General features: G+C 45.4%; 1 long non-coding RNA gene across 1 annotated transcript; it reads left to right on the top strand.

The window, feature by feature from the left end:
* Positions 1-5,985: 5,985 nt before the first annotated feature.
* On the top strand, positions 5,986-14,040 carry LOC141087891 (uncharacterized). The gene is made up of 2 exons (XR_012231754.1): positions 5,986-13,330; positions 13,421-14,040. It is a non-coding gene; the product is annotated as an uncharacterized lncRNA (long non-coding RNA).
* Positions 14,041-17,340: the final 3,300 nt, after the last annotated feature.

Genomic DNA, 17,340 nt, shown 5'->3' on the forward strand with positions numbered 1-17,340 from the left:
GTTTTAGGAGACTCGGTGACAACGCATTGTCCAAACTGTCTCCTCTCCTAGCAACAAAATTACAGCCGACAGATACAATTTTACGCAATTTTTCGTCCTGGTTGACAATAGGTAAATACTTTTCAACAATGTTTTTAATGCTATAAAATTGAGGGCTGTAAGGAGTTGAAAAAACTAATGGAGGATGCCTGTTGGACAAAGACAATTTATTAACAGAAGATCCAAAACAAGGTTCATTAAAAACTTTGATGATGGCAGAATTAACATCATGTTGGTTATACCCTCTATCCAAAAGACGCTGACAAGCAATTTTACCCTCCCTCATAAAAGTATCATGATTGGAACACAACCTGCTGATTCTTTTCAATTCTCCATAGGGGATCGATTTAATAGTGTATTTGGCATAAGAGGTGGATGACAATAGTAAAGACTTGCCAGCGACTAGTGTTGAGCATTCCGATACCGCAAGTATCGGGTATCGGCCGATACTTGCTGTATCGGAATTCCGATACCGACTTCCGATATTTTTTCAATATCGGAATTCGGCATCGGAATCGGAAGTTCAGTTGATTGACGGCCTGACGTCATCATGATGCGCGGTGTGTGCGCATCATGATGCGCCGTCATTTCGGGCCTTCCGGGGGTCTCTGCCGGCCTGCCGGGGGGCTGTGTGGACTGCCCGGGGTCTCTGCCGGCCTGCCGGGGGGCTGTGCCGGCCTGCCGGTGGTCTGTGCACCCTGTGGGGGTCTGTACCGGCCTGCCGGGGGGCTGTGCCGGCCTGCCGGGGGGCTGTGCTGATGTCCGGGGGTCTGTGCAAGCATCGTCCGATGGGACTACAAGTCCCATCGGGCGATGCCTGCTACCATGACAGTGATTGACACATTAGCCAATGATGGGACAGTAGTAGTCCCATCATCCGGCTAATGTGTTAAATGTTAAAAAAAAAAAAAAAAAATACTACATACATACTACATGCATGCTACATACATACTACATGCTACATACATACTACATATATACTACATACATGCTACATACATACTACATGCTACATACATACTACATATATACTACATACATGCTACATACATACTACATGCTACATACATACTACATGCATGCTACATACATACTACATATATACTACATACATACTACATACATGCTACATACATACTGCATGCTACATACATACTACATACATACTACATGCATGCTACATACATACTACATGCATACTACATATATACTACATGCTACATACATACTACATATATACTACATACATACTACATATATACTACATGCTACATACATACTACATGCTACATACATACTACATGCTACATACATACTACATATATACTACATACATACTACATATATACTACATGCTACATACATACTACATGCTACATACATACTACATGCTACATACATACTACATGCTACATACATACTACATGCATACTACATATATACTACATGCTACATACATACTGCATGCTACATACATACTACATATATACTACATACATACTACATATATACTACATGCTACATACATACTACATGCTACATACATACTACATGCTACATACATACTACATGCTACATACATACTACATATATACTACATACATACTACATACATGCTACATACATACTGCATGCTACATACATACTACATACATACTACATACATACTACATGCATGCTACATACATACTACATGCTACATACATACCACATACATACTACATGCATGCTACATGCATGCTACATACATACTACATGCTACATACATACCACATACATACTACATACATGCTACATATATACTACATGCATGCTACATACATACTACATATATACTACATGCATGCTACATACATACTACATGCTACATACATACCACATATATACTACATACATACAATACATTCATACAATACATACATAGACATACAGTACATATAACATAGAGTAACATACTTACCAATACTTGTCACATTGTTCCCCGAAGCCATTGTCTTTCCGGAATAAATATTAACATAACAAACCACAAAAATACTCACCCACGATCCGAAGCAGTCCACGAGTGTGTCCCACGACGATCTTGGGTAGAGAACTGCAGCATCAGATGATGCTGCCGTTCTCTACGGGCTGCAGGAATCCAATGACGGAAGGTAGGTATCCTTCCGCACTGTATTCCTCCGCCACTTAAAAAAAAAAAAAGTCCCTAGTCTCACTTTATGCCATTGCTGCGTGGGAATTTCCCACACAGCAATGGCATAAAGTGAGACTAGGGACTTTTTTTTTTTTTAAGTGGCGGAGGAATACAGTGCGGAAGGATACCTACCTTCCGTCATTGGATTCCTGCAGCCAGTAGAGAACGGCAGCAACAGCTGATGCTGCAGTTCTCTACCCAAGATCGTCGTGGGACACACTCGTGGACTGCTTCGGATCGTGGGTGAGTATTTTTGTGGTTTGTTATGTTAATATTTATTCCGGAAAGACAATGGCTTCGGGGAACAATGTGACAAGTATTGGTAAGTATGTTACTCTATGTTATATGTACTGTATGTCTATGTATGTATTGTATGAATGTATTGTATGTATGTAGTATATATGTGGTATGTATGTAGCATGCATGTAGTATGCAGTATGTATGTAGCATGCATGTAGTATATATGTAGTATGTATGTAGCATGTAGTATGTAGCATGCATGTAGTATATATGTAGTATGTAGCATGTAGTATATATGTGTTATGTATGATGCATGTAGCATGCATGTAGCATGTATGTAGTATATATGTAGTATGTATGTAGCATGCAGTATGTATGTAGCATGCATGTAGTATATATGTAGTATGTATGTTGCATGTAGTATGAATGTAGCATGTATGTAGTATGTAGTATGAATGTAGCATGTATGTAGTATGCATGTTGTATGTATGTAGTATTTTTTTTTTTTTTTTTTTTTACATTTAACACATTAGCCGGATGATGGGACTACTACTGTCCCATCATTGGCTAATGTGTCAATCACTGTCATGGTAGCAGGCATCGCCCGATGGGACTTGTAGTCCCATCGGACGATGCCTGCACAGACCCCCGGAGCCTGCACAGACCACCGGCAGGCCGGCACAGCCCCCCGGCAGGCCGGCACAGCCCCCCGGAGCCTGCACAGCCCCCCGGCAGGCCGGCACAGCCCCCCGGCAGGCCGGCACAGCCCCCCGGAGCCTGCACAGACCACCGGCAGGCCGGCACAGCCCCCCGGCAGGCCGGCACAGCCCCCCGGAGCCTGCACAGCCCCCCGGCAGGCCGGCACAGCCCCCCGGCAGGCCGGCACAGCCCCCCGGAGCCTGCACAGACCACCGGCAGGCCGGCACAGACCACCGGAGCCTGCACAGACCCCCTGGCAGGCCGGCACAGCCCCCCGAAAGGCCCGTACAGACCCCAGAGAGGCTGTACAAGGGCAGGAAAGGGTTTTTCTTATTCCGATACCGGAAGTCCCATAGACTTGAATGGGACTTCCGGTATCGGAATCGGCGATACCGATACTTTTTTTAAAGATCGGCCGATACCATCCGATACGATACTTTGAAGTATCGGACGGTATCGCTCAACTCTACCAGCGACATCTTTTTTGTAAACTGAAGTATGAATTTTATGTGTAATCGTATCACCAGTCAACAGAATATCCAAAAAGGAGATTTCAGAACCAAAACCACTAATGGTAAAGGATAGATTTTAAATCATTATAATTCAAAAAATTATAAAAATCCTGCACCTTAGACGGTGGACCTTGCCAAATGAAGATCAGGTTATCCACGTGTCTACCAAACCAAAAAATGTCACATGAAAAAGGATTTTTATCCGAAAAAATAAACAACTCTTCCCAGACAGAGAGAAATTAGACAGAGAAAAATTAGCACCCATTGGCGCCCCAAGCACCTGCAAAAAATAACAAATTATCAAACATAAAAAAATCATGTTTCAGTAGATACGTGAGCGACCTGATAATGAACGGTTTCAGTTATTCAGAATAAACACTATAGCAATTAAAGTGATGATTAATGGCTTTGATAGCCAAACAATGTGGTATAGAGGAGTATAGGTTAACTACGTCACATGTGAAAAAATTGAAATTATTATCCCAATAAACACTTTCCAAAAATGTCAAAACAGAAGAAGAATCCTTTAAGTTTCCGGGAATCCTAGAAATTAAAGGATGCAGATGGTCATTGACCCAGGAGCTAAGGTTCTCATTTAGCGATCCTATACTAGAAATTATGGGCCGTAGGGGAGGGGGAAAAACATTTTTGTGGGGCTAAGGCAGACCATGAAAAATAGAGACTATAGGATGTTCAAGAATTAGCCACTTGCCAATTTTTGAATCTAAAACACCCGATGATATGCCCTCCTGAATAACTGAAAAAAGCTCCAATTTATAAGACAGAGTGGGGTCAGACTTCAATGACAAATAGGTGGTTGAATCATGGAAAATAGTGTTATGGAAATATATATGTATATGTATTTCATATAGATCTCACTTGCCTGCTATAGGCTATATACTCCATATACTGCTATATACTCATGTACTCTTATATATTCTTATATGCACACAGATACATATTCACAGTTTGAACCTTGTAACTAGTTGGTGGAAATGACCTACTGCCCCCCCCCCCCCATGAGATAGTCTGGGGAGCAGATGGTATCTTATGATAGCATTGTCTTGTGATATTTGTCCCAGACATAGAAAGAGGAAGTTTAGGCCAGATGGGCCAGGCGATATCAGAACATTGCTAACATTGTAAGACAAAGAGCAGTATATCATCTGACGCTAAGTCAATTTAGGTCGACGCCCATATATGTTTATGCATTAAAACTGACCAATTAGCTAAGAAGTAAAGCCTCTATGTTAATGAGTAGCCACTCCTTTTCTGTACAATTGATAAAACCAAGTATATTCAAAAAACTTCCAGTTTTGCTGGGAGGTATTGCTGCCAACCAAGTCTGGCGTCTTTCCTTCTTTGAGCGCTCAATAAGACTCTGTCTAATTAGGACAGGTCACAGTATGCACAGGGGTAAATCTACCCAAATCAAAAGTAAATCCACAACAAGTGGCGCCCAGCGAGGCCGTGGACGAAAACGCACGGGGATCCTGCTGACCGGAGAGGACAGAGGTGCCGGCCAAGGTCTTGGCTCATGGGAACGGAGATTTGCGCAACTCCATAAGTAAGGTAAGAAAATCTAGATATCTTACCTGAATGTTCCCTGTGCCCAGTCCGGGTCAGCAACTCTAGCCGGTCAGTGTGGTCACCAAACCCAGGTAGTGTTGAAAAGTCCACGAGAAAATCCAAACCCTGGGATAAGCTAAGTGTCTACTGTGATCCTGTGTGTCTGAGATTCGGGTGAGAGAGTTGGTGGAGACTGTGACTTGATTTGTAGCTGCTGAGACACCGATAACAAGACTGAGTCTCTCTGACTAAGTCAGATCACGTCCCGGCACCATGCGGAGGTTTTGACTTAGACGGGATATCACAGGTGGTTTCCTCTGAAAAAGCTGTCACGGTCCCCGCACACACACACGGAGGTCAGCTTCAAGGAGGTATCACAGGTGAATCCCACCCCACGGCTGTCACGGTCCCCGCACACACACACGGAGGTGTCAGCTTCAGGGAGGCATCACAGGTGAATCTCTCGGCTGCCACAGTCCCCGCACACACGCGGATGCGGCAGACTGAGGGGATATCACAGACTGATCACTGGAGAGATTATCACGGTTCTCGGGTGCACACGGAGGGGTGATAATCTAATGGGATATCACGGCTCCCATCTCCCAGCAGACGGAGGGTGATACATCCCGGTGCTAACCAAAGCGCCATGGGTGATTGGCAGTTACCGGTTGTCAGCAGCTGTTTGACGTGTCACAGAAGGGCTTTCGATCTCTCTCCCCGGACGTCTATATGTGAATTTATTGCAGGTTCCGCATAGATCTGAAGCAGAAAGAGTTTTGCCTTTTTTTTATTGTAAACTTCCTCTTTTGCCTGCAGGGTGTGGTCCCTGAGATAAATATATATTTCATATTGTTATATTTTGGACTCTGTTTTTCCCTATTTTATCTTTTATTTTGCATTTTTGGTAGAGGCTTTTGTTACTGCAGTGTGAGAATTTTCGGGAAAGCTGGGTCTTTTTGAGCATATCAATGTTTGTTTTTTTGTCCTCTTCATGTCACTGAGAGACTCGGGCAAGGGAAAAAAAAAAAAAAGAGGAAGTTGGGTGCCTACATTCTACATTAACCCTTTTATTGTTGGTTTAAAGTTTTATATACTATATACTTTTTGATTTTATCATTTTTTTTGGGTTTCATCCTTTAAAAATCTTTTTAAGGGAAAAGGAAAAAAAAGAAAGAAAAATCATTTTTCCCTTTTTAGTTTTCTTCTACTTTTTGTGACATATTTTATCAGTTTTTTAAGTTTTAGTTGTCACTTCTTTCTTCCAGTTTTTTGTTAAAAAAGAATTTTGAATTTTTACCTGCTTTGGTAATTCCTGTGTTATCTTGCCAATTTTTGATTTTCCATATTTTTGTTTTCTTTTTGTTCCCTTTTAAGCAGGTTAAAAGGGGTTGCAAGGTGTTAAAAGGTTTAATCACTTTTTTGAAGTTTTTGGAACAGACACAGTAGGTGTTATTCAGAAAGTTAAGCATGTCGGTTTCTACGGTCAGCTCCGTATGCTCTAGCGTGGCATAATGTATTGGAAGGAAAAAAGGGAAGTAGCTAGTTGAGCTCAATTGCAGTCTGCATTTCTTAAAGTGACAGAGCATTTAACAGCGCAGTAGGTGCTAGCAGATAGTGTGAACAAGACAGGATTGTTTTTTTTTGTTTTACGTGTAGGAAAAAGTGTTTTCATAGTAATCTGTGCCGTCTGAGGAGGACCACAGGTCGAAGAATGCCTCCCCTCTCTCATCTATTTCTCCTCCCATACCTCGTCCTCCCTCACCATCTCTCCCTCCTCACCTCCGCCTATCTCTCCTCCCTTTCCATCTTCATCACCAACGCCCACCTCTCATCCCTCTCATCCACTGCACCTGTCTCCTTTTTTTCCCCTCCTCCTTGTCTTCACCATCTCCCCCACCCTTTCTTTTTTTCTTCTTTTTTCTTCTTCTTTCTCACCCACCTCTCAGTTCATCGTCACCCGCTGGCCCAGTGCCAGATCCAGACAATGGAGTGTCCCTAGTTCCACAGGGGACTCTGTCTAAAGAGACAGTTATGTCACCGGGAGAAGAAAGTGAATCACTCCCCACACATGACAACACAGGTGCCCTCCCGATACAACAGATAGCAGAAGGGAGGTGTGGGCCATCAGACACTGCACCTGCTAACGCTGAGACTGAAGAACCTATGTGCCACACGGAACTCCAGTCTCAAGGGGGGGGAGTACACACACACAGAAAGACAATCACACAGTGGCACAGTTCCTCCTCTGATGAACATGAAGAGGAGATTATGCTGCATAGTAGGCAGGGGCAGATAGAGCCAGAACTCTTACACTATGTGCCCTTCACCCTAGTCAGGTGTTCAGTATTCTAAAATCATGAAGGAACACCTCAAGCTTCCATCAGAATTAGATGTGCCTTCCTGGAAACCAGGATCAAAGCTAATTGAACAGCTTAGAGAGTGGGCCAACACCAGACAAGCACTCAGCCTGCATAACATGAGACAAGCCGAGACAGAGTCTCTAGACAGGTTTCATGGCAGAGTGAGGCAAGTATTCCAAATTTTAGGCTTCACTATTCATGATCAGATACACGGACAGATGTTGGCGCAGGCCTTTGTGCATGGACTAAGAGAACCAATCAAGAAACAACTGATAGTGGCCAGGCCTGAGTACAGGACAATAGCAGTAGATGTCCTGCTTACAGTAGCCAGAAGAATTGAGTCCCTCCCAGGAGTACGGAGGACAGGCCCTCCCGTGATGGCCACTGACGTGGAGGAGCAACCACCCTGCAGAGACAAGACCTGTCAGGTGTTTCAACTGTGGCAACCTTGGCCATTTCCGGAACCAGTGCACAGCACCCCGACAACCCAGGTCATCACGCAGAGGAGTAGGCCAAGAAAGAAACACAGAAGACAATGAAGAACCCTGTCCATAGGACAGAGGCAAACCAGGTCCGCCAGACGTCACGCCCCTGACATGTGAAACCCCATCAGCGAACCCAATACCTCAAATCACTGGGGGCTGTCATATCTTTCCTTGTGGACACTGGTGCAGTCAGAAGTGAAAATCCCCGACCCCACCAGTCTATCAGAACACTCCGTGTCTTGTATGGGGATTAAAGGTCAAGACAGACGTTCCCCAGCTTGCAAGCCCCTAAGCATGAGGACACTGCCAGGACACTCCATCATGTTTCCAGTTTACGGTGGAGACCTGCCCACCCCACCTGATGAGCGCAGACCTACTGCAGGAACTGAAGGTGACCAAAGTGTCCCATGAAGATGTGACCTTGACCACTTCCCCACCTCAGACCCAAGAAGAATCAATCATGCTGGTGGCCCTACAAGAGCCTCGCTCGAACAACCGGTGCAAGCCTACCCAAGGAGGTGCTGGACATAGCACCCAGAAGCCTATGGCCCAAGGGAGACTTCAAGTTGCGCCAGTGCGGGTGTCACAAGTCTACAACCCCGGACGCTCCGAAGTCCCAGCATCCGCAGCTCATCACCCAGAGCTAAACTGACTCTGACCAGCTGGAGGTCTAAGTGGAACTGCTGTTCAAGAAACGGCCTAAGAACTTTGGCATGGGCCAGGAAAACTCTCGACCCAGAGAGACCACACCCGCTTCGTGGAATGGCTGCACTGCTTCCGGCTCCAGCGCCAGAGGATCATCTTGGACAAGATTCTGAAGGTGCTCCCTGAAGTTAATCCAGGCACTGGACCAGAAGACAGCCACTCAGCTCCTCAAATTGGTTAACAAGATGCTGACCAGAAATCAAGCTGGGTGAAAGGAGCTGCTGCTGGCTGGTAAAGAAGATGCCCCAGCAAAAAGACCCCCTGTGAGAGCAAGAAAGCTCAGCTGAACGTCACCTCTGACAAAAATAAGGACCCCAGCAAACGGTTTGGTTTCCTGCCAGCCCTGTGCCAGAAGATGGGAGTCGCTCACGGCACTGTGAAGAGCAAGGCCAGATTGAGCCGCCTCACCCACGGGAATCATCATGCGGTCCCAGCTTCTCTCGATCAAGAGGAAGACTGTGAAAGGAGAACCAGACCAGATTGAATGGTGCATAACCTGAGGACTGTGAGCGAAGCAACCGTGTTTGAAACCCCAGTTGTGCCAGATCTGCACACTCTGCTGACAAACGTGCCAGCCACAGCAACGGTGCTCACAGCAATGGATCTGCCCGAAGCTCCCCTCAATGTTCCCCCTCACCAGGACGACCAGTTCCTGAAAATGCACAAGGACAGTGAGGCCCAAGAGGGCCCGGAACAGCCTTTTACAGCTCGCCAGAGCATTGCCCTCCGTCCCCACCAACTGGATTGCGGAGCATGCAGAAGTCGACACCGCTACCCGCACAGCGTTTTTCCATGCCTCCTCTACACTGCCTGACGGAGCAGCAACGTAAGTTCTGCAAAAACAGAGTCCAGTGGTGTCAAAAGCAAGTTCCTGAAGACACCGTATCGCCCACTAGACAAAACACTTGACAGATGACCGGAGGGCCGCGGAGGAGAAGGTGGGTCCCTCAACAACTCCGAAGATGCAGTCCTTCCTTAGTCTAGTCTCGTACTGCAGAACTTGGATCCCTGGTGCTCCAGGCTTAATGCAACCTCTGTACAATTGCATCAACGCATTGCAACCTTCATCTCGTACAGGAAACTGAAAGACTTCATAGTCTCTGCGCCAACTCTAGGCCTCACTGAGTATGAGAAGCCATCCCGTCCTGACCAAAACGGAAAAAGAAGGAACAAGATGGAGAAGGTCATGCTACTGGCCAGGCTTAAAACAGACTAACGGAGGGAAACCAGAGGCCTCTAGACTACCTCTCAGCTGGCCTGGATCCAGTTGCAAGGGGGGGGCCCTCCTGCATGAAAGCAATACCCGCAGCACACGCCCTCCTGACAAGGCTGCTCTCCACCACTCTTCAGTGCTCTCAGCCGTTACCTGTCTCTACTCCCACTCCCAAGGGGGGATGCGGATACGGACCCTCAAATGAAAAATCTGCAAGATACCGTACATGGCTCCAGCCTTGCACATGATGAAGGAAAGTTCCACACGGGATGTGCAGCGACCAGCAATCAAGACATTCTATGGTCCAGAAGGTTGTCAGCCCAAGAGCCCAAGAAGCGGAGCTGATAGAGCTGACGAAAGACCTGCCAGATTGCGAAGAACAAAAACTTCCAGGTACTCGCATAACATGGCACCTGACTTCGGACCCATCTGGGCTGCAAGAAACTTCATCACAGCAAGCGGATCGACCGTGAAGCACCATGGAGCCATCAGAGACCTGCTGGACGCTCTTCAACTACTAGAAGTGGTGGCAGTGCTGAAGGCCAAGGCACACGGAAAACTGAACACAGTAGAGACACGGGGCATCAACAGCAGACGTGGCAGCCAAAGAAGCAGCCAGAGGAAGACAATATGGAAAATGGGAGAGGTCGTAGAGCCGGACGGCTACTACATGACGACTGAAGACGAGAAAACCTGGCAAACAGAAGTCAATGGGAAAACCGTTGAAGATGCCATCTCTGAATTGGACAGAAGTGCTGCCTCCTCCTCCACCAGCCAACAAGCTGAATCACTTCCAGGACGAAGATTCTGACGTGGATATGAATTCTGCGGCAGAAGAATGGTGCCTACCTTTCCAGAAAGGAGGTATTTGATGGAGAACATTCCAGAAGATTGTCCTCCACCACCCTCTCGTGGGGAAGCTTCTTCTCCAGCACAGTCCTACGGTCAGCAGTCCACGGCAACACTTACCCCGTCCCCCCGAGACGAGCTGCATGAGTCCGAAGGCATCCCAAGGCTACAACAGTTTGACCTTCCCCCTCATCCCCAGAGAATACCAGCTGGACCTGTACCAATGCAAAGAGTCCCAAGTCCTCCTCTGACACAGTCTAACCCGAGTCTTCATACAGAGGGAGGCGCGGACAGAGACGAAACCTCAGCTAAAATCCCACCATCAGCTCAGAGAATGTCAATTACCACAACCCAGTCACTAAACCTGACAAGATGACTTCCTGAAACCTGTACAAGAAGTAACAGGATCAGACTCGGACGGAGGAGAAGGAGAGCTGGATGCTGAGGGCCAAAAGCACTGGGCTCCAAGAAACCGTCTACGTCAAAGCGTCTACCTCAAGACAGTCCTAGTCTACCTCAAACCGTCTACCTCAAACCGTCTACCTCAAGACAGACCCAGTCTATCTCAAAGTGTGTACCCTACGGTGGTTCAGTGGGCACATGGCCCCCACACAGAATCGAAGACACAGATGAATGACCTGATTGAACTCAACTCACACCTAAACAGCGAAGATTCCCAGCAGCTGTTCAGCCACTGACAAATTTAACATCGGACAAGCGGGAAAAGTTCCCCCACATCATCTGGCCTGAAGACTTCCCAGTAAGGAACCAGTAGACGAAGACTACTGCAAAAAAGCTACTCTCAAAAATAGTGTGCAGATATGGGGTTGCCAGAAGCAATAGCAAGTGATCAGGGACCCGCATACACAGCAAACCTAACACAAGAGACCTGATCAGCAGTAGGGTCAGACTTAGGCCTACACACTACTCACCATCCCACACCATAGACTAGGTGGGACACTTAAGAGCAGCATGCTAAAAGATCTGCCCAAGAGACAGACAAACCCTGGCATTAGACACTCCCGTAGGCTCAGAGAAAGCTGTCACCAATATGAGACTTTATTTGGGTAAAAAACCCAGTTTAGGGGTATTCTTTACTTAGCAGTTGACTATGCAATATGATACTTTGTCTGCATGTGTAATTGAATTTATCAAGAATTTTGCTAATGTCCATTCTCGAGTTTCTCTCCTTCATTGTCAGGTCCAGATTCGGTGCCTGGTATACTCGTCCTGAAGTCAGGAGACTGAGTGTGGGTGGAGAAAAGTCCACAAAGAGAAGCACTCAATCCCAGATCCGATGGCCCTTCTCCAAGTGCTGACGCCACCGACCTGGAGGGAAACCCCACCTGGATCCACGCATCGCATTGCAGGAAAAGGCCTTCATACCAGAAGATACACCTAAGCTGGAATGATGCTGTGGATGACCTCCCTGGCTGAATAAATTACCTCCCTGACGGAGAATACACATACACATGACTGCATAGACTGCTAACTAAGAGACTTTGATTACATTGCACCACACCCCCTTTAGGGACCGATCTCCTGACTGCCCATTTGCGAAAAGTCTGTACAGAGGAGGATGTATGCACTAGGCATATGTCAGTCCACTGGCAGCATAAAAGAGTTGCAGCGCTTTGGGCCAGGAGCAGGGTTTTAGGGCAAGTGATATCTAAGGGGGGATTGTTATGGAAATATATATGTATATGTATTTCATATAGATCTCACTTGCCTGCTATAGGCTATATACTCCATATACTGCTATATACTCATGTACTCTTATATATTCTTATATGAACACAGATACATATTCACAGTTTGAACCTTGTAACTAGTTGGTGGAAATGACCTACTGCCCCCCCCCCCATGAGATAGTCTGGGGAGCAGATGGTATCTTATGATAGCATTGTCTTGTGATATTTGTCCCAGACATAGAAAGAGGAAGTTTAGGCCAGATGGGCCAGCCGATATCAGAACATTGCTGACATTGTAAGACAAAGAGCAGTATATCATCTGACGCTAAGTCACCTTAGGTCGACGCCCATATATGTTTATGCATTAAAACTGACCAATTAGCTAAGAAGTAAAGCCTCTATGTTAATGAGTAGCCACTCCTTTTCTGTACAATTGATAAAACCAAGTATATTCAATAAACTTCCAGAGTTTTGCTGGGAGGTATTGCTGCCAACCAAGTCTGGCGTCTTTCCTTCTTTGAGCGCTCAATAAGACTCTGTCTAATTAGGACAGGTCACAGTATGCACAGGGGTAAATCTACCCAAATCAAAAGTAAATCCACAACAATGGTATGAGCAACACTGACAGCCAAAGATTGACTGGCAGACAAGTTACAAGAAAAATTAGCATGTTTGGTTTCCTGATCTAACAATTTCAAATCCTTCTCAACCAAAGATTGAAACAAATCCAAAGATGTAACTCTGGATTGGAGGGGATAATAAGATGAATTTTTGAGGGTAACAGATATATCTTTATCAGAAATAGCAAATGCATCATTCCTATGATCCTGTAAGGATGATAATGTCGATATAACTTTTTGTTCACAGAAAGAAAAAAATGACGACATTGAGTCATTCGAGACATCTGAATAAAGTGGATTCGCAAATGGTAAAACAAGATCCTCAGAAAAAAAATGTCTTTTTACAGTCAATAACCGGGTAAATTTGTTCACATCTTTTATTGTTTGAAAAAGGTCAAATCTTCTGGTGGGCACAAAATTTAAGCCTTTTTGTAAAACATTCATCTGGTCTTGAGACAGGATAACAGGGGACAAAATAATCACATTGGAAGGAGAGTATAGTTCCTCATGCGTCTGTTCCTAACAGGATAACGTGTCCATGTGAACTGGTTTCTTCCCCCTACCTCCTCTCCTGCATCTCCTGCGTTTTTTGCCGGTGTTGAAGACAAATGTCTGGATTCATTAGGGCAATTTCCTTGTCCACCTATTGAATTAACAGAGTCCATTTGTGAACTGTGGAACTCAGAAGAGGAAAATGACACAGATTTATTATGTCTTTGTGCATTTTGACGGTCAAAAGATTTTCCTTTCAAAATAGATTTATACAAAGGTGTCTTATTCCAATTATATACTTTGTTGTTTTTATAATCAAGAGTTTGCATGGTTTTAATTATGGCTTGAGTGCCGAATAAAGTTTTTTTATCTTCATTTTGGTGTGCCACATCCTCCTTTTTTCTGCTATGCAATGCTGTGCTTTCCAGCCTTTGTGTGCACCCACCTGCTCTGCTGATTTGGCTCAAACCTATGTGGTTTAATTCTGGATCCCGTGGAAGCTCCTACACTCTTCTCTCCAGCACTAACTAGCAATATGCATCAGCGGAGAGATGTTCCTGGGACTAAGTCCAGAAATCACTCTATTGAGCATGCTCGTGAGACGACCTCTCATTGGTGGTCGGTTGTCAGCTGCTCGGGTGATGTGACAGTTCCGGATTGGTACACGAGCAAGGTCCTGACTGACTGGACTTGAACAGGAACGTTTAAAAGGTCCTCTGTAGCACAAGTCGGCGCGCTAAGTTCGTATATGTTTGTTGATACGCTATCACCCTGTGTGCACGTGTGCCACTAATAGCACTGCGAGTGTGTTTGTAGACAGGCAGTGTAGGGTGGGTACTCCCACTTGAACATAGCATCTGCACCAGGGGTCCTCAGGCGCATGTGCTAAAGCACACCATGTGTCAGAGCAGACTCAACCACCAGCTTGGACTTCCTGGGGGAATAGCTATAGGGACTCCAACTTGCGTCATTACCACTATGCTCCTGTGATGTCTAACTGGGCATAGCTTAGAGAGCTCTCAGTTGTTGTACTGCTCTGTGGAGTAAAAGAGTCAGGTACTTTGCAATCTGATCACATCAAGTGACGTTTAACTCGGTGTGTTTATGGTGCTTGCTCGCAGCTCCGGTCCGCAATTGTTCACATAAGCTGCAGTTTTACATCTCTGCACGGTGGACCCAGGGTGGCAAATGTGGGTCGCCCGCCAGGGCAGTGGGGTACTCTGTACTGGGCCATTATCTCAAAGGGAAGTGTTACAGTAGCGGTGACCCGGTCTGTGGCCCTGGGCGTCCATGTAAAAGGGGTTAAGCGTGACTGATTAAAGTTTATAAGTGGATGATACGTGACGCCACCTGTGGTGCTCGGCATTGAAGGGGTTAAGCCGACGCTGCAGGCAGATCCTCTGGGACAGATGATATAAGGCAGCAAGATGTAATAGCTCCCCACAGGTAGAGCTGTAGTCCCAGGGCAGTGGAAATAGGTGTTGAGGAAGAGTGTGCAGTGTTAGGCACAGAGATGTAGCAGTGCTGAAGTGGTTGCAGGAAGAAGGCAATGACACAACAGGGTGCAGTTTCCTTTACCTTTACTTTGCTTTGCAAGTGCAGTTCAGGATCCAGATTACAGATGGAACAGGAATTGGCCAGCCTGGAAGCAATTCAGGAATCTCTCTATGCAGATGGGTTGTGTAGTCTCCTTTCTAGCGCTTATCTGAGGTACATGCAGTACTGAGTTACACTGAAGTTCCTCTTGCGTGCTCTCTTTTAGAGCCCCCTCGTATGGCAGACAGCTGTAGCCTCCTTCTTTTGGCTCACACGTTGCTGTTGTGCCTCCGAGTCTTATGTGGGAACCGAGCATTTACAGCTTCCTATTCCTCCGGTTTCTGCTGCAGGAACATCAGTATCCATACAACCTCGGAGACCGGACTCCGGACCATGCGCTACGCTAGAAGTGAGCCTGAACTCTGCTCAATCCTCCAGCTCTTCTCCTCTCGTCCACACACTTCACCCTCCTCACACGAACTAACTAACTTCCCCTTCCCGGCCCCCAGAGATCAGCTCCTCCCCCAGCTTTGGTTCAGAGCTGCCTCTGCTGGCCTGGAGTGGGAACCGTGCTGTGTGTTGAATTTACCTGACAGAGAGACCCTTTATTACTTCCAAACATGACATCACACTCCCTAGGAGGAAGGTAATGCCACTGTGGTGACCATACTCCTGGGGCGCCACAAATGCACCTTATTATTATATTTTATTTGGTGCATTCCACCAACCGTAACAACCGGGATCCATGGAAGTGTTCCAGAGTTATTACCTATGTTAAGGGGAGACGCATTCAGAATTCAGATGATAGAATGGGTGGGAGCAGTCTGTCAATATCTATAAGACAGATATGACCTATAGTGGAGTGAGGAAAGAAAATGTATGTTAAGAAACCTTCCGATTTTGAAGGGAGGAGAACTGGATAAGAAGGAATGGAAGAAAGTGTTAATGATTAGAAAGCAGCGTCCTAGCCTCAGGTATTATGAGGTCTTACAGGACCCTGAAGCATTTTATAAGATGGCAGAGGAAGTTAGGAAAAAAGGGATGAGGAGAGGAATATAACAAGATTGCTGAATTTTTTGCAAAACAAGTATTTACACAGGAAGATGTGTCAGTTGCAATATCTGCATTACATTCATTTATACTTCTTATATACATTCCCGAAGACTGGACATGTGCCAGCTGTCAAACACAGAATGCAGAATATCATGAGACTTGTTCTGACTGTCAGATGACCAACTCAAATAGTCCTACCTTCTTTCCAACTATTTATATAGACAGCACGCCTTATGCTACATCCTGTCCAGCATCTATTATAGTTCCATTAATTAATGTAGTTTATGAAAAGAATAATGAAGAAAAAGATGAATATGATATGGAGGTATATAATTAAGTAGAACAGGGAAGACGGGAATCAACAGCTCAAACTGATAATTTACAGTATTTATCGCTATATGGTGGGGGGACATCATCATCATCTTTTAAGCCTCAAAGCTTATACTCTCATACACAATCTACTCCACGCAAGGATTCCTGGAAATACCAGGTGACAGATATTTTAGTAAGCAGCTTGCCAGATCCCCATTCTCCAGGATGTCATGCAGGGGAAAGGAGAACCTGTGGATAGTTTCTTCCACCGATGTATTAAAAAATTTCTGGATCTCAGATTTGAAATGCAAATTAGTCCCCAGTTGGAAGAAGTTTTGACACCCACCAACACCGAGCTCCAGACCCTAATATGGTACTGGCATACTGATTCCACAACCCATGAAAGTATGTATATTTTTACAGTCCACAAAAATACAAGAAGGAAATAACATCTCTCTCCCAGATAGAGGTCGAGGATACTCTGCTCAAATTTCTGGTGGGTCCCGATGCAGTCAGAAGTGTAATCAGGAACATTGAGCTACCTGCTGCAGAAATATGCGTTTTTTTCTTTTACAGGATAAACCTGTAGGTTATGTGGGTGTTGAACTAATGGCATTGATCCCAGATTCACTATGGGTATGATGCCCGGAAGATATTGCAGGCTGAAAATCCAGTTTGTAAAGATGGAGCCGAAGCCAAGAGCTCTGCTACCAAATAAATTGCAATACCCATTTTTCATTTCACAATCTGCAATTATTTTTATCAAGTTCCGCA

The sequence above is a fragment of the Dendrobates tinctorius genome, unplaced genomic scaffold (assembly GCF_039654945.1).
Source record: "Dendrobates tinctorius isolate UK_male_01 unplaced genomic scaffold, ASM3965494v1 ptg000036l, whole genome shotgun sequence".
NCBI lineage: Eukaryota > Metazoa > Chordata > Amphibia > Anura > Dendrobatidae > Dendrobates > Dendrobates tinctorius.